Genomic DNA, 23129 nt, shown 5'->3' with positions numbered 1-23129 from the left:
TTTCCATTCCCATTCCAAATTCCGATCCCTCGTTACCAAATCTATCCTTTTCCTCGGTATTGCCTGAGACTGAACCAGACTGTTTGCAACCTTGGTGTTATATTTGACCCCGAGATGACCTTCCGACTACCTAGCCACACTATCACTAAGACCGTCTCATCTGTAACATCACTCGACTTTACCCCTGTCTCAGCTGCTCTCCCACACTCTACCCTCTGTAAACTTGAGGTCATCCAAAACTCTGCTGCCCATGTCATAACTCATACCAAATCCCCGATCACCCCTGTTCCCACTGACCAACACTGACTGCCGGTTAAGGAAAGCCTTGATTTTAAAATTCTCATCCTTGTTTTCAATCTCTTCATGGCCTCATCCCACCCTATCTCTGTAATCTCCTCCAGCCCCACAACCCTCCGAGTTATCTGCATTCCTCTCATTCTGGCCTCTTGAGCATCCCAATTATAATCGCTCCACCATTTTAAAACAATTATTTCATGGGATGCGGCCATCGATGACAAGGCCAGTGTTTGCTGCCCATCCCTAATTGCCCTTAACAGCTGAGTGGCTTGTTCTGCCTTTTCAGAGGGCAGTTAAGAGTCAACCACATTGCTGTGGGTCTGGAGTCACATGTAGGCCAGACCAGATAAAGATGGCAGATTTCCTTCCCTAATGGACATGAGTGAACCAGATGGGTTTTTACAACAATCGATGATAGTTTCATGGCAGTGTTACTGAGACTAGCTTTTATGAGATCTTGCATCAAGAATTCAGGGAGTTAGGCAGTAGACTAAAAAGCAGGACCTCTCGGGTTGTAATCTCTGGATTACTCCCAGTGCCACGTGCAAGCGAGTATAGAAATAGGGGAATAGCACAGATGAATGCGTGGCTTAAGAGTTGGTGCAGGAGGGAGGGTTTTAGATTCCTGGACCACTGGGACCGTTTCTGGGGAAGGTGGGACCTGTACCAGCGGGACAGTCTACATCTGAACCAGAGGGGGACTAACATCCTTGCTGGCGGGTTTGCTAGTGCTGATGGGAGGAGTTTAAACTAATTTGGCAAGGGGAGGGGACGCAGACTCTTAGCAGAATAGGGACACAGCTAAACACAGGAAAGCAAACAAGTCAGGGGGAATACAACGTAAGTAAGTTTCAAGGGAGTAAGACCAGGATGGATGGCCTCTACTTTAATGCCAGGAGTATTACAGGTAAAACGGATGAGTTAAGAGCAAGGATTGACACGTGGAATTGTGATATAGTCGCCATCACGGAGACATGGTTGAGGGAGGGGCAGGATTGTCAGCTCAATATCCCAGGATATAGAATCTTCAGGCGAGACAGAGGAGGGGATAAAAGAGGAGGGGGCATTGCAATATTAGTTAAGGAGTTAGTTACTGCAGTAAGGAGAGATGATATCTTGGAGGGGGCATCAAATGAAGCTTTATGGGTAGAGTTTAGGAATAAAAAAGGGACAGACACATTGCTAGGTGTTTATTATAGACCCCCAGATAGTCAGTGGGAAATTGAGGAGCAAATATGTGTGCAATTCGCAGAGGTGTGTAAAATAATAGGGTAATTATATTAGGTGATTTCAACTTTCCCAACATTAATTGGGATAGTCATCGTGTTAAGGGCTTAGATGGAGTGGAGTTCTTAAAATGTATACAGGAGAACTTTTTAGCTCAATATGTAGAGGATCCAACAAGGGAGGGTGCAGCGCTGGACCTAATTCTGGGGAATGAAGCCGGACAGGTGGTTGATGTGTTGGTGGGGGTTCATTTTGGTGATAGCGACCACAACATGGTACAATTTAAGCTTGTTATGGAGAAAGAAATAGACAAGTTGCAGAAAAAGGTTTTGGATTGGGGGAGAGCGAATTTTAGTAAAATAAGGCAGGATCTGGCCAAGGTAGACTGGAAAGAGTTAGTTGTCGGGAAATCTACAGAAGAGCAGTGAGCGGCATTCAAAAAGGAAATGGGGAGGGTGCACACCCAACATGTTCCCTCTCGGGTAATAGGTAGGAGCAACAAGCCCAGAGAACCATGGATGACCAGAAACATTCAGGGTATGATGAGAAGGAAAAGAGAGGCTTTTAGCAAATACAAGGAGAGCAAATCAATGGAAGCATGGAAAGTGTAGGATGGAGCTTAAGAAAGTAATTAGGAAAGCAAAGAGAGGATATGAGAAAGCTCTGGCTGGTAAAAGTAGGGAAAATCCCAAGATATTCTATAAGTATATCAATGGGACGAGGATAACCAGGGAAAGAGTAGGACCCATTAGGGACCAAGGGGGAAATCTGGGTGGAGCAAGAGGACTTTAGTCGGGTGTTGAACGAATACTTCACATCTGTCTTCACCCAAGAGAATGAGGATGTAGATATAGACAGAGAGACTGTGAGGTTCTTGAGCAAATTGTCATTGGGAGTGACAAGGTATTGGAGGTTTTGGAAGTCTTAAAAGTGGACAAATCTCCAGGTCCAGACGATTTGTGTCCCAGGATGCTGTGGGAGCTGAGGGTGGAGACTGCAGGGGCTCTGACCCAAATTTTTAATTCCTCTCTGGCCACGGGGGTGGTGCCAGAGGACTGGAGAACAGCTCATGTGGTCCCACTATTTAAGAAAGGTTGTCGAGTTAAACCAGGGAACTACAGACCAGTGAGTCTCACGTCAGTGGTGTGGAAACTATTGGAGAAAATTCTGAAGGAGAGAATCTATCTCCACTTGGAGAAGCAAAATTTGATTAGGAATAGTTAAGTCCAAGTGTATCAAGCCTGTGTCCTCAGTACCTTGCTGTACGGCAGTGAGGCCTGGACAACGTATGGCAGCCAAAAGCAATGTCTCAATTCATTTCATTTCATTTCATTCCATCTTCGCTGCCTCCGGGGAATCCTTGGCATCATGTGGCAGGACTATATCTCCAACATAGAAGTCCTCGAAGGGGAATGTAGATTGGGAGCAGCTGTTTGAAGATAAATCCACATTTGATATGTGGGAGGCTTTTAAAGAGAGGTTGATTAGCGTGCAGGAGAGACATGTTCCTGTGAAAATGAGGGATAGAAATGGCAAGATTAGGGAACAATGGATGACAGGCGAAATTGTGAGACTAGCTAAGAGGAAAAAGGAAGCATACATAAGGTCTAGGCGGCTGAAGAAAGACAAAGCTTTGGAAGAATATTGGGAATGTAGGACCAATCTGAAACAAGGAATTAAGAGGGCTAAAAGGGGTCATGAAATATCTTTAGCAAACAGGGTTAAGGAAAATCCCAAAGCCTTTTATTCATATATAAGGAGCAAGAGGGTAACGAGAGAAAGAATTGGCCCACTCAAGGACAAAGGAGGAAAATTATGTGTGGAGTCAGAGAAAATGGGTGAGATTCTAAACGAGCACTTTGCATCGGTATTCACCGAGGAGAGGGACATGACGGATGTTGAGGTTAGGGACAGATGTTTGATTACTCTAGGTCAAGTCGGCATAAGGAGGGAGGAAGTGTTGGGTATTCTAAAAGGCATTAAGGTGGACAAGTCCCCAGGACCGGATGGGATCTATCCCAGGTTACTGAGGGAAGCGAGAGAGGAAATAGCTGGGGCCTTAACAAATATCTTTGCAGCACCCTTAAACACGGGTGAGGTCCCGGAGGACTGGAGAATTGCTAATGTTGTCCCCTTGTTTAAGAAGGGTAGCAGGGATAATCCAGGCAATTATAGACCGGTGAGCCTGACGTCAGTGGTAGGGAAGCTGCTGGAGAAGATACTGAGAGATAGGATCTATTCCCATTTGGAAGAAAATGGGCTTATCAGTGATAGGCAACATGGTTTTGTGCAGGGAAGGTCATGTCTTACCAACTTAATAGAATTCTTTGAGGAAGTGACAAAGTTGATTGATGAGGGAAGGGCTGTAGATGTCATATACATGGACTTCAGTAAGGCGTTTGATAAGGTTCCCCATGGGAGACTTATCAAGAAAGCAAATGCACATGGGATACAGGATAACTTGATAAGGTGGATTCAAAATTGGCTTAGCTGTTGGAGACAGAGAGTGATGACAGACGGCTGTTTTAGTGACTGGAAGCCAGTGTCCAGTGGTGTACCACAGGGATCTGTGCTGGGTCCCCTATTGTTTGTCATTTATATAAACGACATAGATGACGATGTGGGGGACAGGATCAGTAAGTTCACGGATGACACAAAGATTGTCCGAGTGGTTAACAGTGAGGTTGAGTGTCTTGGGTTACAGGAAGATATAGACAGGATGGTCAAATGGGCAGAAAAGTGGCAGATGGAATTTAACTCTGAAAAGTGTGAGGTGATGCACTTTGGAAGGTGTAATGTGACACGGAAGTATTCAATGAATGGCCTGACACTGGGAAGTTCCGAGGAACAAAGGGACCTTGGCGTGTTTGTCCATAGATCTCTGAAGGCAGAAGGGCAGGTTAATAGGGTGGTGAAAAAGGCATATGGGACACTTGCCTTTATCAATCAAGGCATAGATTACAAAAGCAGGGAGGTCATGTTGGAGTTGTACAGAACTTTGTTAAGGCCACAGCTGGAGTACTGTGTGCAGTTCTGGTCACCACATTCTAGGAAGGATGTGATTGCATTGGAGGGGGTGCAGAGGTGATTCACCAGGATGGTGCCTGGGATGGAACATTTAAGCTATGAAGAGTGGTTGGATAGGCTTGGGTTGTTTTCGCTGGAGAAGAGAAGACTGAGGGATGACGTGATCGAGGTGTAAAAGATTATGAGGGGCATGGACAGGGTGGATAGGGAACATCTGTTCCCCTTAGTTGAAGGGTCAGTTACGAGGGGTCACAAGTTTAAGGTGAGGGGTAGGAGGTTTAAGGGGGATTTGAGGAAGAACTTTTTTACCCAGAGGGTGGTGACGGTCTGGAATGCACTACCTGGGAGGGTGGTAGAGGCGGGTTGCCTCACATCCTTTAAAAAGTACCTGGATGAGCACTTGGCACGTCATAACATTCAAGGCTATGGGCCAAGTGCTGGCAAATGGGATTAGGTAGACAGGTCAGGTGTCTTTAATGCATCGGTGCAGACTCGATGGGCCGAAGGGCCTCTTCTGCACTGTATTATTCTGTGATTCTGTGAATAATTAAACTTCATTCACACAGACTTCCTAACACCCAGCTTGTACACTGCAGCATCAAATACCTTCCCCTTCAGAATGTGGAAGTGATATCCTGAGGTATTTGATGATAAATGACATCATTGTTTTGTGTTTTTACATGAACAAATAGTCATGAATCTCTGAGCTGTCAGCAATGGCTCAGGTGCTGTTACTCTGAGTCAGAAGTTTGTGGTTTCAAGTCCCAGCCCAGAAACATGAGCACAAAAAACAATGAGTCTGAAACTCCAGTGCAGTACTGAGGGAGTGCTGGACTGTTGGAGGTTCTGTCTGTCAGATAAGAAATTGAGGTCCATCTCCTCTCAGGTGGGTGTAAAAGATCCTGTGATGTTATTTTGAAGACGAGCAGGGGAGTTTCCCCAGTTTCCTGACTGATATTTACCCTCAATCAACATCACTAGAAAACAGATTATCAAGGTGGTAGTGGATTTCCTGTAGTAACTGTAGCAACAAACCTCCACTCGGATTCAGGCCTGAATTAAAAACTTTAATATACATTGACAAATAACAATATTGATTTACAGAATTACATTAAATGGTGAATAATTAATACAACCTGTTTATCTTTCTTCAAGTCTCGTTCAAGTTGATCAGGTTTGTAATTTTCATGGATGAGATTCTGACTACCCCCGAGGTATTTCCTGACCTTTAAGAGAAACATGTTCCATTCATATACTATTCGACTACCTTGGGCTGCATCGATGTACAACACATGTGTAGGTGCACATTTACTGATGCCACATATTTAGGTGTTTACCACTTCTACAAGATTTGTTTCTGGTCCTGGAAATGCTCAGGCAAGTGCCTTTGCAGGCCTTTCCACATGTGGTCTCCTAGCAACTGCCTGCTTACCTCAGTATGGGCCTTCTCTTGACCTGGGTGTTTATCATTTGGTGTCTTTACAGTTTCCAAACTCTCTTTGTTTAAACATTTTCCATTTCCTCCACATTCAGTCTCAGACTAAAATGCTGAAAAGCATGCTGGGATACTTTGACCAACTAAAGCATTTTCAGATATTCTAACATGAGTCATTATCACATTGCTGTTTGTGGGAGCTTGCTGTGCACAAATTGGCTGTCATGTTCCCGACATTAAAACATTGACTACACTTCAAAAGTACATCATTGACTATAAAGCAGCCTGGATGTCCTGAAATAGTGTGGGTGTGAGCCGCTCACACTGTGGGAGTGACGGTGTCGTGTGTCAGGGTGGGTGTGAGCCGCTCACACTGTGGGAGTGACGGTGTCGTGTGTCAGAGTGGGTATGAGCCGCTCACACTGTGGGAGTGGCGGTGTCGTGTGTCAGGGTGGGTGTGAGCCGCTCACACTGTGGGAGTGACGGTGTCGTGTGTCGGGGTGGGTGTGAGCCGCTCACACTGTGGGAGTGACGGTGTCGTGTGTCAGGGTGGGTGTGAGCCGCTCACACTGTGGGAGTGACGGTGTCGTGTGTCAGGGTGGGTGTGAGCTGCTCACACTGTGGGAGTGACAGTGTCGTGTGTCGGGGTGGGTGTGAGCTGCTCACACTGTGAGGGTGACGGTGTCGTGTGTCAGGGTGGGTGTGAGCTGCTCACACTGTGGGAGTGACAGTGTCGTGTGTCAGGGTGGGTGTGAGCCGCTCACACTGTGAGGGTGACGGTGTCGTGTGTCAGGGTGGGTGTGAGCCGCTCACACTGTGGGGGTGACGGTGTCGTGTGTCAGGGTGGGTGTGAGCCGCTCTCACTGTGGGAGTGACGGTGTCGTGTGTCAGGGTGGGTGTGAGCCGCTCACACTGTGGGAGTGACGGTGTCGTGTGTCAGGGTGGGTGTGAGCTGCTCACACTGCGGGGGTGACAGTGTCGTGTGTCAGGGTGGGTGTGAGCTGCTCACACTGTGGGAGTGACGGTGTCGTGTGTCAGGGTGGGTGTGAGCTGCTCTCACTGTGGGAGTGACGGTGTCGTGTGTCAGGGTGGGTGTGAGTTGCTCACACTGTGGGAGCGACGGTGTCATGTGTCAGGGTGGGGGTGAGCCGCTCACACTGTGGGAGTGACAGTGTTGTGTGTCAGGGGGAGGGGGAGGCTGAATGTCCCTATAAATAAATAAACCCCTGTCTGTTTAAAGTGAAAGGGAAACAGTGTGTGGAGCTGGGAATTTCTGGATGATTCACAGGGAGGGGTTTATCACCACAGGATACAGAGATTGAGAGAGACAAACAACACAACTTGTATTTATATCACACCTTTAAGGTATTAAAATATCACAAGCCACTTCACAGGAGTATTATAAAACAAAGTATGACACTGAGCTCCATTAGGTGATATTTGATCAGATGAACAAAAGCTTGGTCAAAGAGGAGTGTCTGAAAGGAGGAAAGTGAGGTGGAGAGACGGAGAGGTGTAGGGAGGGAATTCCAGAGTTTGGGACCGAGGTAACTGAAGGCACGGACACCAATGGTGGAGCGATTAAAATCAGGGATGTTCAGAGGCCTGTATTGAAGGAGCACAGATATCTCGGAGGGTTTTAGGGCTGGAGGAGATTACAGAGATAGGGAGGGACGAGGTCAGGGAGGGATTTGAAAACAGGGATGAGAATTTTAAAATGAAGACATTGTTTAACTGGGAGTCAGTGTCGGTCAGTGAGCACAGGGGTGAGAGGGGAACGGGACTCAGTGTGAGTTAGGACACAGGCAGCAGAGTTTTGGATGACCTCAGGTTTATGGAGAGTAGAATGTGGGAGAGCAGCCAGGATTGTGTTGGAATAGTCAAGTCTAGAGGTAACGGAGGAATGAATGAGGGTTTCAGCTGAGGTAGGGAGGGACTCGGGCGATGTTGTGGGGATGATCTTAGTGATGGCGTTGACTTGTGGTTGGAATCTCATCTTGGCTTCAAATATGACACCAACATTGTGAACAGACTGGGTTAGTCTCACAGTTACCAGGGATCGGGATGGGGTTGGTAACTAGGTAATGGTGTTTGTAGTGGGGACCGAAGACAATAGGTTCAGTCTTCCCAATGATTGGAGGAAATTTCTGCCAATCCAGTACTGGATGTCGGACAAGCAGTCTCAAAATATAGCAATAGTGGAGGAGTCGAGAGCGTTTGTGGAGAGGTAGAGCTGAGAGTCATCAGTGTATATGTGAAAACTAACACAGTGCTTTCAGATAATGTCATCGAGGGGCAGCAGGTCGATGAGAAATAGGAAGGGGTTAAGGATAGATCCTTGGGGACACCAGAGGTAACGGTGAAGGAGCAGGAAGAGAAGCCATTGCAAGTGATACTCTGGTTACGATTAGATAGATAAGAATGGAACAGGGTGAGAGCAGTCCCACCCAGCTGGAGGACAGTGGAGAGGTGTTGGAGGAGAATGGTGTGGTCAACCATGCCAAAGGGTGCAGACAGGTCGAGAAGGACAAGGAGAGAAAGTTTATCTTTGTCACAATCACATCGGATGTCATTTGTGACTTTGATAAGAGCTGTTTCAGTACTGTGTCAGGGGCAGAAACCTGACTAGAGGGATTCAAACATAGAGTTCCAGGAAAGATGGGCATGGATTTGGGAGGCAACAACATGTTCAGGGACTTGGAGAGGAGAGGGAGGTTGGAAATGAGGCAGTAGTTTGCAGGGGCTGTGGGGTCAATCGTTGGCTCTCTGAGGAGAGGGGTGATGACTGCAGATTTAAAGGAGAGAGGGACAACACCTGAAGAGAGAGAATTGTGAACATTATCAGCTGTGAGAGACAGAGTGTGTGAGAGACAGAGTGTGAGATAGACAGAGAGAGACAGAGTGAGAGAGAGAAAGAGAGAGAGAGAAAGAGAGACTGAGACAGTGTGTGGGTGAGAGAGTGCAAGAGAAAGTGTGAGAAACACGCTCCCTCCCGAACTGCTGCACTTTAACCCCCTCCCAGCCTCACTGCCCCCTGACCTGCTGCACTTTAACCCCCTCCCAACCTCACTGCCCCCTGACCTGCTGCACTTTAACCCCCCTCCCAGCCTCACTGCCCCCTGACCTGCTGCACTATAACCCCCTCCCGGCCTCACTGCCCCCTGACCTGCTGCACTTTAACCCCCTCTCAGCCTCACTGCTCCCTGACCTGCTGCACTTCAACCCCCTCCCAGCCTCACTGCTCCCTGACCTGCTGCACTTTAACCCCTTCCCAGCCTCACTGCCCCCTGACCTGCTGCACTTTAACCCCCTCTCAGCCTCACTGCTCCCTGACCTGCTGCACTTTAACCCCCTCCCAGCCTCACTGCCCCCTGACCTGCTGCACTTTAACCCCCTCTCAGCCTCACTGCTCCCTGACCTGCTGCACTTTAACCCCCTCCCAGCCTCACTGCTCCCTGACCTGCTGCACTTTAACCCCCTCTCAGCCTCACTGCTCCCTGACCTGCTGCACTTTAACCCCCTCCCAGCCTCACTGCCCCCTGACCTGCTGCACTTTAACCCCCTCCCAGCCTCACTGCCCCCTGACCTGCTGCACTTTAACCCCCTCCCAGCCTCACTGCCCCCTGACCTGCTGCACTTTAACCCCCTCTCAGCCTCACTGCTCCCTGACCTGCTGCACTTTAACCCCCTCCCAGCCTCACTGCTCCCTGACCTGCTGCACTTTAACCCCCTCCCAGCCTCACTGCCCCCTGACCTGCTGTACTTTAACCCCCTCTCAGCCTCACTGCTCCCTGACCTGCTGCACTTTAACCCCCTCCCAGCCTCACTGCCCCCTGACCTGCTGCACTTTAACCCCCTCTCAGCCTCACTGCTCCCTGACCTGCTGCACTTTAACCCCCTCCCAGCCTCACTGCTCCCTGACCTGCTGCACTTTAACCCCCTCTCAGCCTCACTGCTCCCTGACCTGCTGCACTTTAACCCCCTCCCAGCCTCACTGCCCCCTGACCTCCTGCACTTTAACCCCCTCTCAGCCTCACTGCTCCCTGACCTGCTGCACTTTAACCCCCTCCCAGCCTCACTGCCCCCTGACCTGCTGCACTTTAACCCCCTCCCAGCTCCACTGACCCCCTGACCTGCTGCATTTTAACCCCCTCCCGGCTCCACTGAGCCCCTGCACTTTAACCCCCTCCCAGCTCCACTGACCCCTGACCTGCTGCACTTTAACCCTCTCGCAGCTCCACTGCCCGCTGACCTGCTGCACTTTAACTCCCTCCCAGCTCCACTGACCCCCGACCTGCTGCACTTTAACCCCCTCCCAGCCTCATTGCCCCTTGACCTGCTGCACTTTAACCCCCCTCTCAGCTCCACTGACCCCCGACATGCTGCACTTTAACACCCCTCCAGCCTCACTGCCCCCTGACCTGCTGCACTTTAACTCCCTCCCAGCTCCACTGACCCCCGACCTGTTGCACTTTAACCCCCTCCCAGCTCCACTGACCCCCGACCTGCTGCACTTAAACACCCTCCCATCCTCACTGCCCCCTGACCTGCTGCACTTTAACCCCCTCCCAGCCTCATTGCCCCCTGACCTGCTGCACTTTAACTCCCTCCCAGCCTCACTCCCTCTGACCTGCTGCACTTTAACTCCCTCCCAGCCTCACTCCCTCTGACCTGCTGCACTTTAACCCCCTCCCCGCCTCACTGCCCTCTGACCAGCTGCACTTTAACTCCCTCCCAGTCTCACTCCCTCTGACCTGCTGCACTTTAACTCCCTCCCAGCCTCACTCCCCCTGACATTCTGCACTTTAACCCCCTCCTAGCCTCACTGCCTCCTGACCTGCTGCACTTTAACCCCCTCCCAGCCTCACTGCCCCCTGACATTCTGCACTTTAACCCCCTCCCAGCCTCACTGCTCCCTGACCTGCTGCACTTTAACCCCCCTCCCCCCAGCCTCACTGCCCCCTGAACTGCTGCACTTTAACCCCCTCCCAGCAGGGTTTCGACAGGTTGGGTCTCCTTGTACAAGGAACACAGAAAGTTAGCATGCCGGCACAGCAAGCAATGAGGAAGGGAAATGGGATGTTGATCTCTATTGCAAGTGGAATGGAGTACAGGAATAAAGAGGTCTTCCTACAATTGTACAGGGATTTGGTGAGACCACTCCTGGAATACTGTGCACAGTTTTGGTCTCCATATTTAAGGAAGGATAGACTTGCCTTGGAGGTGGTACAATGAAGGCTCATTAGATTGGTTCCTGGGATCAGAGAGTTGTCCTTTGTTGAGTGGCTGAGTAAATTACATCATAGAATCATAGATATTTACAGCATGAAAGGAGACCATTTGGCCCATCGTGAACGTGCTGGCTGACAAGGAGCCACCCAGTGTAATCCCACTTTCCAGCTCTTGGTCTGTAGTTTTGTAGGTTATGCCACTTGTATTGCATATCCAAGTACTTTTTAAATGTTATGAGGGTTTCTGCCTCTCCCATCCTTCCAGGCAGTGAGTTCCAGATCCCAACCATCCTCTGGGTGAAAGGATTTCCCCTCAAATCCCCTCTAAACCTCCTACCTCTCATCCTCAATCTGTGCCTCCTGCTATGGATCCCTCAACCAAATGGAATAGGTCCTTCCTATCCACTCTATCCAGACCCCTCCTAATTTTATACACTTCAATTAGGTCTCCCCTCAGCCTCCTCTGTTCCAAAGAAAACAACCCTCGCCTATCCATTCTTTCTTCATAACTAAAATTCTCCAGTTCAGGCAACATCCTGGTAAATCTTCTCTGCACCCTCTCCAGTGCAATCACATCTTTCCTATAGTGCAGTGACCAGAACTGTACACAGTACTCCAGTTGTGGCCTAACCAGTGTTTAATACAGTTCCAGCACAACCTCCCAGATCTTAGAATCTATGCCTCAGCTAATAAAGGTAAGTATCCTGTATGTCTTCTCGACCACCTTATCTACCTGTCCAGGTACCTGCAGGAGTCTGTGTACATGCACTCCAAGGTCCCTCTGTCCCTCTACACCTCTCAACATCCTGTTATTTATTGGGTATACCCTTGCCTTGTTAGCCTTCCTCAAATACATTGCCTCATTTCTCTGGCTTGAACTCCATTCGCCACTGTTCTGCCCACCTGACAAGTCCATTGATATCTTGCTGCAATCTAGTTTTCTTCATTATCAACCACATGGTCAATTTTTGTAACATCTGCAAACTTCTCAATCATACACCTTAAATTCAAGTCCAAATCATCGATATATACCACTAAAAGCAAGGAAACTAGCAGAGAGCCCTGCGGACTCCCACTGGAAACAGCTTCCAGTCCCAAAAACACCCATCAATCATTACCCTTTGTTTCCTGCCTCTGAGATAATTTTGGATCCTATTTGCCATTTTGTCTTAGATCCTGGGGCTTTTATTTTTGTGACCAATCTGCCATGTGGGAGCTTATCAGGAAGTCTTGCTAAGATCCATATAGACTACATTGGATACATTTCTCTCATAGACCCTCCTTGTTACCTCCTCAATAAGGTCAATCATGTTCGTCAGACATGACCTTTCCTCAGCAAATCCCTGCTGTCTGTCTTTGATTAATCTGTGTCTTTCTAAATGAAGATTTATCCTGTCCTGCAGAACGTTTTCCAATAATTTTCCCACCACCAGGGTTAGGCTGAGTGGCCTGTAATTCCTCGGTCTATCTCTTTCTCCCCGTTTAAACAAGGATACAATGTTAGCAATCCTCCAGTCCTCTCACACCTCACCTAGAGTCAGAGAGGATTGCAAAATGATTGTCAGACGAACATAGGGACGTCAGAGCAGGAGTAGGCCATTCAGCCCATCGAGCCTGCTCCGCCATTCAATATGATCATGGCTGATCATCCATTTCAATGCCTTTTACCCCCACACTATCCCCATATCCCCTTTATGTCATTGGTATTTAGAAATCTGTCAATCTCTGCTTTAGACAAACTCAATGACTGAGCTTCCACAGCCCTCTGGGGTAGAGAATTCAAAAGATTCACAACCCTCTGAGTAAAGAAATTTCTCCTCATCTCTGTCCTAAGTGGCTTCCCCCTTATTTTGAAATTGTGTCCCCTGGTTCTAGACTCCCCAGCCAGGGGAAACATCTTGCCTGCATCTACCCTGTCTATCCCTTTAAGTATTTTGTAGGTTTCAATGAGATCACTTCTCATTCTTCGAAACTCTAGAAAATACAGGCCTAGTTTCCCCAATCTCTCTTCACAGGACAGTCCCGCCATCCCGGGAACAAGTCCGGTGAACCTTCGTTGCACTCCCTCTATGACAATCATATCCTTCCTAAGGTAAGGGACCAAAACTGCACACAGTACTCCAGGTGTGGTCTAACCAAGGTTCTATACAATTGAAGCAAGACTTCACTACTCCTATACTCAAATCCTCTTGTGATAAAGACTAACATACCATTCGCCTTCCGAATTGCTTGCTGCACCTGCATGTCAGCTTTCAGTGACTTATTGACAAGGACACCCAGGTCCCTTTGTACATCTACACTTTCTAATCGCTTACCTTGAAGAAATACTCTGCACGTCTATTCCTCCTACCAAAGTGGATAACCTCACATTTCTCCACATTATATTCCATCTGCCACGTTCTTGCCCACTCATTAAGTCTGTCCAAATCTCCTTGAAGCCACTTTGCATCTTCCTCACACCACACATTCCCACCTAGTTTTGTGAAATCCCCGAACTTGGAAATATTACATTTGGTCCCCACATCCAAATCATTGATATATATTGTGAACAGCTGGGGCCCAAACACTGATCCCTGCGGTACCCCACTAGTCACAGCCTGTCAACGTGAGAGTGAGCCTCCGCTATTTCTTCTCTTGCTTCCCTTAACAGCCTAGGATACATTTCATCTGGGCCTGGGGATTTATCCACTTTCAAAGATGTTAAGCCCCTTAATACTTCCTCTCTCACCATGTTAATATCTTCTAATATTTCACACTCTTCCTCCCTGATTGCAGTGTCTGTATCATCCCTCTCTTTTGTGAAAATAGAGGCAAAGTATTTATTCAGAACCATACCCATGTCCTCTGTCTCCACACACAGGTTACCCTTATGTTCCCTAATAGGCCCTACTCTTTCTTTAGGTATCCTCTTGCTCTTTATGTATTTAAAAACAATCTTTGGGTTTCTTTGATTTTGCTTGTTTATATTTTTTCATGCCCTCTCTTTGCTTTCCTAATTTTCTTTCTAATTTCACTCCGACACTTTTTATATTTCTCTAGGTTTTCTGCAGTATTGAGCTCTCAGTATCTGTCATAAGCTTCCCTTTTTTTTCTTTATCCTCTCCTTTAAACCCCTTGACATCCCCAGGGCTCTGGATTGTTAGTCCCACCATTTTTCTTGAAGGGAACATACTTGCTCTGAACCCTCGCTATCTTTTCCTTGAGTGCTTCCCACTGATCTGGCACTGATTTACCTTCAAGTAGCTGTTTCCAGTCCACATTGGCTGAATCATATCTCAGCTTAGTAAACGTAGCTTTTCCCCAATTGAGAACTTTTATTCCTGGTCTATCTTTGTCCTTTTCCATAACTGCCCCAATTCTAACAGAATAGCGGTCACTTCCACCAGTGCTCCCCAACTGATACCCCTCCCACCTGCCCAGCTTCATTCTCGAAACCAAGTCCAGAACTGTCCCCTCTCTTGTTGAACTTGCTACGTACTGGCTAAAAACATTCTCAGCAATGCATCTGAATTCTGCTCCCTCTGTGCCTTTCACACTCATTCTATCCTAGTTAATATTAGGGTCGTTGAAATCCCCCACTATTACTGCCCTATTGTTTTTGCACTTCTCAAAGATTCACCTACATAATTGCTGTTCTGTTGCCCTCTGACTGTTTAAGGGTCTGTATGCACTCCCAGGAGTGTGATTGCCCTCTTTTTTTGTTCTTCTACCGTATTGTCCCTCCTCACAGCTATAATTGTTTCTTGAATCAATATTATAAAGCCCCCTCCTTTTTCATTCTAAAAACCATGTGGCCAGGAATGTTGAGCTGCCATTCCTGCCCTTCTTTCAGCCATGTCTCAGTAACAACTATAATATCATACTCCCACATCTCAGTCTGTGCTTTCAGCTCATCTGCCTTATTCCCTAGACTTCTCACATTGAAGTATATACCACTTAGCATTACCAAACTCCCTTGCTGTCTATTTTCTGGCCTTTGTTTCCTCTGTCTCCCAAACACACTTACTAGTTTTCTGCCTTCCATTTCCAAAACAACCTCTTTCTCTACTGAATCTACTCTCAGGTTCCCACCCCGCTGCCAAACTCATTTAAACCCTGCTCCACAGCACCAACAATATCCCTGCGAGGATACAGGTCCTGGCCCTGTCGAGGTGGAACACTCGGGTGTATACAGATCCCACCTCCCCCAGAACAAGTCCCTCAGCCTCAGGAATCTATAGCCCTCCCTCCTGCACCATCTCTCCAGCCATGTATTCATCACCTCTATCTTTCTATTTCTGTACTCACTAGTACATGGTACTGGGAGTAATCCAGAGATTACTACCTCTGAGGTTCTGCTGTTCAATCTCTCTCCCAGCTCCCTCCAATCTGCCTGCAGGACCTCATCCCTCTTTCTGCCTATGTCATTGGTGCTGATATGGACCACATATTCTGGCTGTTCACCCTCCCCCTCAGAATATCCTGTAGCCGCTCAGTGACATCCACGTATCCACCCTTGGCACCAGGAAGGCAACAGGCCATCCTGGATTCATGTCTGTGGACACAGAATCGCCTGTCTGTTCCCCTCTCTATTGAATCTACAAACAATATTACTCTTTCATGTTTTTCCAAACCCCCCCACTCCCACTCCCACCCCCGTGCAGCTGAACCACCTACGGTGCTGTGGTCTTGGCAGTGGCTGCATTCCCCAGATGAACCATCACTCTCACCAGTATTCAGAACTGAATACAAGTTGGTGAGGGAGATACACTCATGGGATCCCTGCCCTGCCTGCCTGGTCCTTCTGTTGGTCACCCATTTCTTCTCCGCCAGCACATGTTTAAGCTGTGGAGTGACCATCTCCAGAAACGTGCTATCCATGAAGCTCTCACCCTCACGGATGTCCCACGCTAACTCCAGCTGGCACTCAGGTTCCAAAACCTGTGCTAGCTGGCAGCACTTCCTGTACATGTTGTGGTCCAGGTAATGAGACGCGTCCAGGATTTCCCACATGTCACAGGATGTGCAATCCACGGGGCTGAGGTGCCCTGCCATGCTTTAATATCGAGACTATTAACTGGAAACAGTTAACAGCTGCTCACCGATTGGCTCCTTCCCTGGTTGTGATATCATTAAAGTTGAATTTCAGATGCTGCTTTTGTTATGGTGATTTTGCGGGAGGCTTTCGCTCCCAGTTTAACTCCTCAGTCCCTGTACTCAGTCTCCACCCAGGTCCACTGTCACTGCTACTGTGGGTCAGTCTCTGAGCTGCCTCTCTCTCCCAGTATAACTCCTCAGTCACTGCACTCAGTCTGCACCCAGGTCCACTGTCAGTGCTGCTCTGGGTCAGTCTCTGAGCTGCCTCTCTCTCCCAGTATAACTCCTCAGTCACTGCACTCAGTCTGCACCCAGGTCCACTGTCAGTGCTGCTCTGGGTCAGTCTCTGAGCTGCCTCTCTTTCCCAGTATAACTCCTCAGTCACTGCACTCAGTCTGCACCCAGGTCCACTGTCAGTGCTGCTCTGGGTCAGTCTCTGAGCTGCCTCTCTCTCCCAGTATAACTCCTCAGTCACTGCACTCAGTCTGCACCCAGGTCCACTGTCAGTGCTGCTCTGGGTCAGTCTCTGAGCTGCCTCTCTCTCCCAGTATAACTCCTCAGTCACTGCACTCAGTCTGCACCCAGGTCCACTGTCACTGCTGCTGTGGGTCAGTCTCTGAACTCCCTCTCTCTCCCAGATTTAACCCTTCAGTCCCTGTACTCAGTCTCCACCCAGGTCCACTGTCACTGCTGCTCTGGGTCAGTCTCTGAGCTGCCTCTCTCTCCCAGTATAACTCCTCAGTCACTGCACTCAGTCTGCACCCAGGTCCACTGTCACTGCTGCTCTGGGTCAGTCTCTGAGCTGCCTCTCTCTCCCAGTTTAACCCCTCAGTCCCTGTACTCAGTCTCCACCCAGGTCCACTGTCACTGCTACTCTGGGTCAGTCTCTGAGCTGCCTCTCTCTCCCTGATTTAACCCCTCAGTCACTGTACTCAGTCTCCACCCAGGTCCACTGTCACTGCTGCTCTGGGTCAGTCTCTGAGCTGCCTCTCTCTCCCTCATTTAACCCCTCAGTCCCTGTACTCAGTCTCCACCCAGGTCCAGTGTCACTGCTACTCTGGGTCAGTCTCTGAGCTGCCTCTCTCTCCCTGATTTAACCCCTCAGTCACTGTACTCAGTCTCCACCCAGGTCCACTGTCACTGCTGCTCTGGGTCAGTCTCTGAACTCCCTCTCTCTCCCAGTTTAACTCCTCAGTCACTGTACTCAGTCTGCACCCAGGTCCACTGTCACTGCTGCTCTGGGTCAGTCTCTGAGCTGCCTCTCTCTCCCTGATTTAACCCCTCAGTCCCTGTACTCAGTCTCCACCCAGGTCCACTGTCACTGCTGCTCTGGGTCAGTCTCTGAGCTGCCTCTCTCTCCCTGATTTAACCGCTCAGTCCCTGTACTCAGTCTCCTCCCAGGTCCACTGTCACTGCTGCTCTGGGTCAGTCTCTGAGCCTCCTCTCCCCTCCTGATTTAACCCCTCAGTCCCTGTAATCAGTCTCCACCCAGGTCCACTGTCACTGCTGATCTGGGTCAGTCTCTGAGCTGCCTCTCTCTCCCTGATTTAACCCCTCAGTCCCTGTACTCAGTCTCCACCCAGGTCCACTGTCACTACTGCTGTGGGTCAGTCTCTGAACTCCCACTCTCTCCCAGTTTAACTCCTCAGTCACTGCACTCAGTCTCCACCCAGGTCCACTGTCACTACTGCTGTGGGTCAGTCTCTCAACTCCCACTCTCTCCCTGATTTCAGCCCTCAGTCCCTGTACTCAGTCTCCACCCAGGTCCACTGTCACTGCTGCTCTGGGTCAGTCTCTGAGCTGCCTCTCTCTCCTCCTGATTTAACCCCTCAGTCCCTGTACTCAGTCTCCCCCCAGGTCCACAGTCACTGCTACTCTGGGTCAGTCTCTGAGCTGCCTCTCTCTCCCTGATTTAACCCCTCAGTCCCTGTACTCAGTCTCCACCCAGGTCCACTGTCACTGCTGCTCTGGGTCAGTCTCTGAGCTGCCTCTCTCTCCCTGATTTAACCCCTCAGTCCCTGTACTCAGTCTCCACCCAGGTCCACTGTCACTGCTGCTCTGGGTCAGTCTCTGAGCTGCCACTCTCTCCCCGATTTCACCCCTCAGTCCCTGTACTCAGTCTCCACCCAGGTCCACTGTCACTGCTGCTCTGGGTCAGTCTCTGAGTTGCCTCTCTCTCCTCCTGATTTAACCCCTCAGTCCCTGTACTCAGTCTCCACCCAGGTCCACTGTCACTGCTGCTCTGGGTCACTCTCTGAGCTGCCCCTCTCTCCCTGACTTAACCCCTCAGTCCCTGTACTCAGTCTCCACCCAGGTGCACTGTCAGTGCTGCTCTGGGTCAGTCTCTGAGCTGCCTCTCTCTCCCTGATTTACCCCCTCAGTCACTGTACTCAGTCTCCACCCAGGTCCACTGTCACTGCTGCTCTGGGTCAGTCTCTGAGCTGCCTCTCTCTCCTCCTGATTTAACCCCTCAGTCCCTGTACTCAGTCTCCCCCCAGGTCCACAGTCACTGCTGCTCTGGGTCAGTCTCTGAGCTGCCTCTCTCTCCCAGTTTAACCCGTCAGTCCCTGTACTCAGTCTCCACCCAGGTCCAGTCACTGCTACTCTGGGTCAGTCTCTGAGCTGCCTCTCTCTCCCTGATTTAACCCCTCAGTCCCTGTACTCAGTCTCCACCCAGGTCCACTGTCACTGCTGCTCTGGGTCAGTCTCTGAGCTGCCTCTCTCTCCCTGATTTACCCCCTCAGTCACTGTACTCAGTCTCCACCCAGGTCCACTGTCACTGCTGCTCTGGGTCAGTCTCTGAGCTGCCTCTCTCTCCCTGATTTACCCCCTCAGTCACTGTACTCAGTCTCCACCCAGGTCCACTGTCACTGCTGCTCTGGGTCAGTCTCTGAGCTGCCTCTCTCTCCTCCTGATTTAACCCCTCAGTCCCTGTACTCAGTCTCCCCCCAGGTCCACAGTCACTGCTGCTCTGGGTCAGTCTCTGAGCTGCCTCTCTCTCCCAGTTTAACCCCTCAGTCCCTGTACTCAGTCTCCACCCAGGTCCAGTCACTGCTACTCTGGGTCAGTCTCTGAGCTGCCTCTCTCTCCCTGATTTAACTCCTCAGTCCCTGTACTCAGTCTCCACCCAGGTCCACTGTCACTGCTGCTCTGGGTCAGTCTCTGAGCTGCCTCTCTCTCCCTGATTTACCCCCTCAGTCACTGTACTCAGTCTCCACCCAGGTCCACTGTCACTGCTGCTCTGGGTCAGTCTCTGAGCTGCCTCTCTCTCCTCCTGATTTAACCCCTCAGTCCCTGTACTCAGTCTCCCCCCAGGTCCACAGTCACTGCTGCTCTGGGTCAGTCTCTGAGCTGCCTCTCTCTCCCAGTTTAACCCCTCAGTCCCTGTACTCAGTCTCCACCCAGGTCCACTGTCACTGCTACTCTGGGTCAGTCTCTGAGCTGCCTCTCTCCTCCTGATTTAACCCCTCAGTCCCTGTACTCAGTCTCCTCCCAGGTCCACTGTCACTGCTGCTCTGGGTCAGTCTCTGAGCTGCCTCTCTCTCCCTGATGTAACCCCTCAGTCCCTGTACTCAGTCTCCACCCAGGTCCACTGTCACTGCTGCTCTGGGTCAGTCTCTGAGTTGCCTCTCTCTCCTCCTGATTTAACCCCTCAGTCCCTGTACTCAGTCTCCACCCAGGTCCACTGTCACTGCTGCTCTGGGTCACTCTCTGAGCTGCCCCTCTCTCCCTGACTTAACCCCTCAGTCCCTGTACTCAGTCTCCACCCAGGTGCACTGTCAGTGCTGCTCTGGGTCAGTCTCTGAGCTGCCTCTCTCTCCCTGATTTACCCCCTCAGTCACTGTACTCAGTCTCCACCCAGGTCCACTGTCACTGCTGCTCTGGGTCAGTCTCTGAGCTGCCTCTCTCTCCTCCTGATTTAACCCCTCAGTCCCTGTACTCAGTCTCCACCCAGGTCCACTGTCAGTGCTGCTCTGGGTCAGTCTCTGAGCTGCCTCTCTCTCCCAGTTTAACCCCTCAGTCCCTGTACTCAGTCTCCACCCAGGTCCAGTCACTGCTACTCTGGGTCAGTCTCTGAGCTGCCTCTCTCTCCCTGATTTAACCCCTCAGTCCCTGTACTCAGTCTCCACCCAGGTCCACTGTCACTGCTGCTCTGGGTCAGTCTCTGAGCTGCCTCTCTCTCCCTGATTTACCCCCTCAGTCACTGTACTCAGTGTCCACCCAGGTCCACTGTCACTGCTGCTCTGGGTCAGTCTCTGAGCTGCCTCTCTCTCCTCCTGATTTAACCCCTCAGTCCCTGTACTCAGTCTCCCCCCAGGTCCACAGTCACTGCTGCTCTGGGTCAGTCTCTGAGCTGCCTCTCTCTCCCAGTTTAACCCCTCAGTCCCTGTACTCAGTCTCCACCCAGGTCCAGTCACTGCTACTCTGGGTCAGTCTCTGAGCTGCCTCTCTCTCCCTGATTTAACCCCTCAGTCCCTGTACTCAGTCTCCACCCAGGTCCACTGTCACTGCTACTCTGGGTCAGTCTCTGAGCTGCCTCTCTCCTCCTGATTTAACCCCTCAGTCCCTGTACTCAGTCTCCACCCAGGTCCACTGTCACTGCTGCTCTGGGTCAGTCTCTGAGCTGCCTCTCTCTCCCTGATTTAACCCCTCAGTCCCTGTACTCAGTCTCCACCCAGGTCCACTGTCACAGCTACTCTGTATCAGTCTCTGAGCTGCCTCTCTCTCCCACTTTAACCCCTCAGTCCCTGTACTCAGTCTCCACCCAGGTCCACTGTCACTGCTACTCTGGGTCAGTCTCTGAGCTGCCTCTCTCTCCTTGATTTAACCCCTCAGTCACTGTACTCAGTCTCCACCCAGGTCCACTGTCACTACTGCTGTGGGTCAGTCTTTGAACTCCCTCTCTCTCCCAGTTTAACTCCTCAGTCACTGCACTCAGTCTCCACCCAGGTCCACTGTCCATTGCTACTCTGGGTCAGTCTCTGAGCTGCCTCTCTCCTCCTGATTTATCCCCTCAGTCACTGCACTCAGTCTCCACCCAGGTCCAGTGTCACTGCTGCTCTGGGTCAGTCTCTGAGCTGCCTCTCTCCTCCTGATTTAACCCCTCAGTCCCTGTACTCAGTCTCCACCCAGGTCCACTGTCACTGCTGCACTGGGTCAGTCTCTGAGCTGCCTCTCTCTCCCTGATTTAACTCCTCAGTCCCTGTACTCAGTCTCCACCCAGGTCCAATGTCACTGCTACTCTGGATCAGTCTCTGAGCTGCCTCTCTCTCCCAGTTTAACCCCTCAGTCCCTGTACTCAGTCTCCACCTTGGTCCACTGTCACTGCTGCTCTGGGTCAGTCTCTGAGCTGCCTCTCTCTCCCTGATTTAACCCCTCAGTCCCTGTACTCAGTCTCCACCCAGGTCCACTGTCACTACTGCTGTGGGTCAGTCCCTGAACTCCCACTCTCTCCCAGTTTAACTCCTCAGTCACTGTACTCAGTCTCCACCCATGTCCACTGTCACTGCTGCTCTGGGTCAGTCTCTGAGCTGCCTCTCTCCTCCTGATTTAATCCCTCAGTCCCTGTACTCAGTCTCCACCCAGGTCCACTGTCACTGTTGCTCTGGGTCAGTCTCTGAGCTGCCTCTCTCCTCCTGATTTAACCCCTCAGTCCCTGTACTCAGTCTCCACCCAGGTCCACTGTCACTGCTGCTCTGGGTCAGTCTCTGAGCTGCATCTCTCTCCCTGATTTAACCCCTCAGTCCCTGTACTCAGTCTCCACCCAGGTCCACTGTCACTGCTGCTCTGAGTCAGTCTCTGAGCTGCCTCTCTCTCCCTGATTTAACCCCTCAGTCCCTGTACTCAGTCTCCACCCAGGTCCACTGTCACAGCTACTCTGTATCAGTCTCTGAGCTGCCTCTCTCTCCCTGATTTAACCCCTCAGTCCCTGTACTCAGTCTCCACCCAGGACCACTGTCACTACTGCTCTGGGTCAGTCTCTGAACTCCCACTCTCTCCCAGTTTAACTCCTCAGTCACTGCACTCAGTCTCCACCCAGGTCCACTGTCACTGCTGCTCTGGGTCAGTCTCTGAGCTGCCTCTCTCTCCCTGATTTCACCCCTCAGTCCCTGTACTCAGTCTCCACCCAGGTGCATTGTCAGTGCTGCTCTGGGTCAGTCTCTGAGCTGCCTCTCTCTCCCTGATTTAACCCCTCAGTCCCTGTACTCAGTCTCCACCCAGGTCCACTGTCACTGCTGCTCTGGGTCAGTCTCTGAGCTGCCTCTCTCCTCCTGATTTAACCCCTCAGTCCCTGTACTCAGTCTCCACCCAGGTCCACTGTCACTGCTGCTCTGGGTCAGTCTCTGAGCTGCCTCTCTCTCCCTGATTTAACCCCTCAGTCCCTGTACTCAGTCTCCACCCAGGTCCACTGCCACAGCTACTCTGTATCAGTCTCTGAGCTGCCTCTCTCTCCCAGTTTAACCCCTCAGTCCCTGTACTCAGTCTCCACCCAGGTCCACTGTCACTGCTACTCTGGGTCAGTCTCTGAGCTGCCTCTCTCTCCTCCTGATTTAACCCCTCAGTCCCTGTACTCAGTCTCCCCCCAGGTCCACAGTCACTACTGCTGTGGGTCAGTCTCTGAACTCCCACTCTCTCCCAGTTTAACTCCTCAGTCACTGCACTCAGTCTCCACCCAGGTCCACTGTCACTGCTGCTCTGGGTCAGTCTCTGAGCTGCCTCTCTCTCCCTGATTTCACCCCTCAGTCCCTGTACTCAGTCTCCACCCAGGTCCACTGTCACTGCTGCTCTGGGTCAGTCTCTGAGCTGCCTCTCTCTCCCTGATTTAACCCCTCAGT

This window comes from Heterodontus francisci, chromosome 29 (assembly GCF_036365525.1).
Source record: "Heterodontus francisci isolate sHetFra1 chromosome 29, sHetFra1.hap1, whole genome shotgun sequence".
Taxonomy (NCBI): domain Eukaryota; kingdom Metazoa; phylum Chordata; class Chondrichthyes; order Heterodontiformes; family Heterodontidae; genus Heterodontus; species Heterodontus francisci.
The sequence above is the reverse complement of the archived record's forward strand: the minus strand, read 5'-3'. Positions refer to the sequence as shown.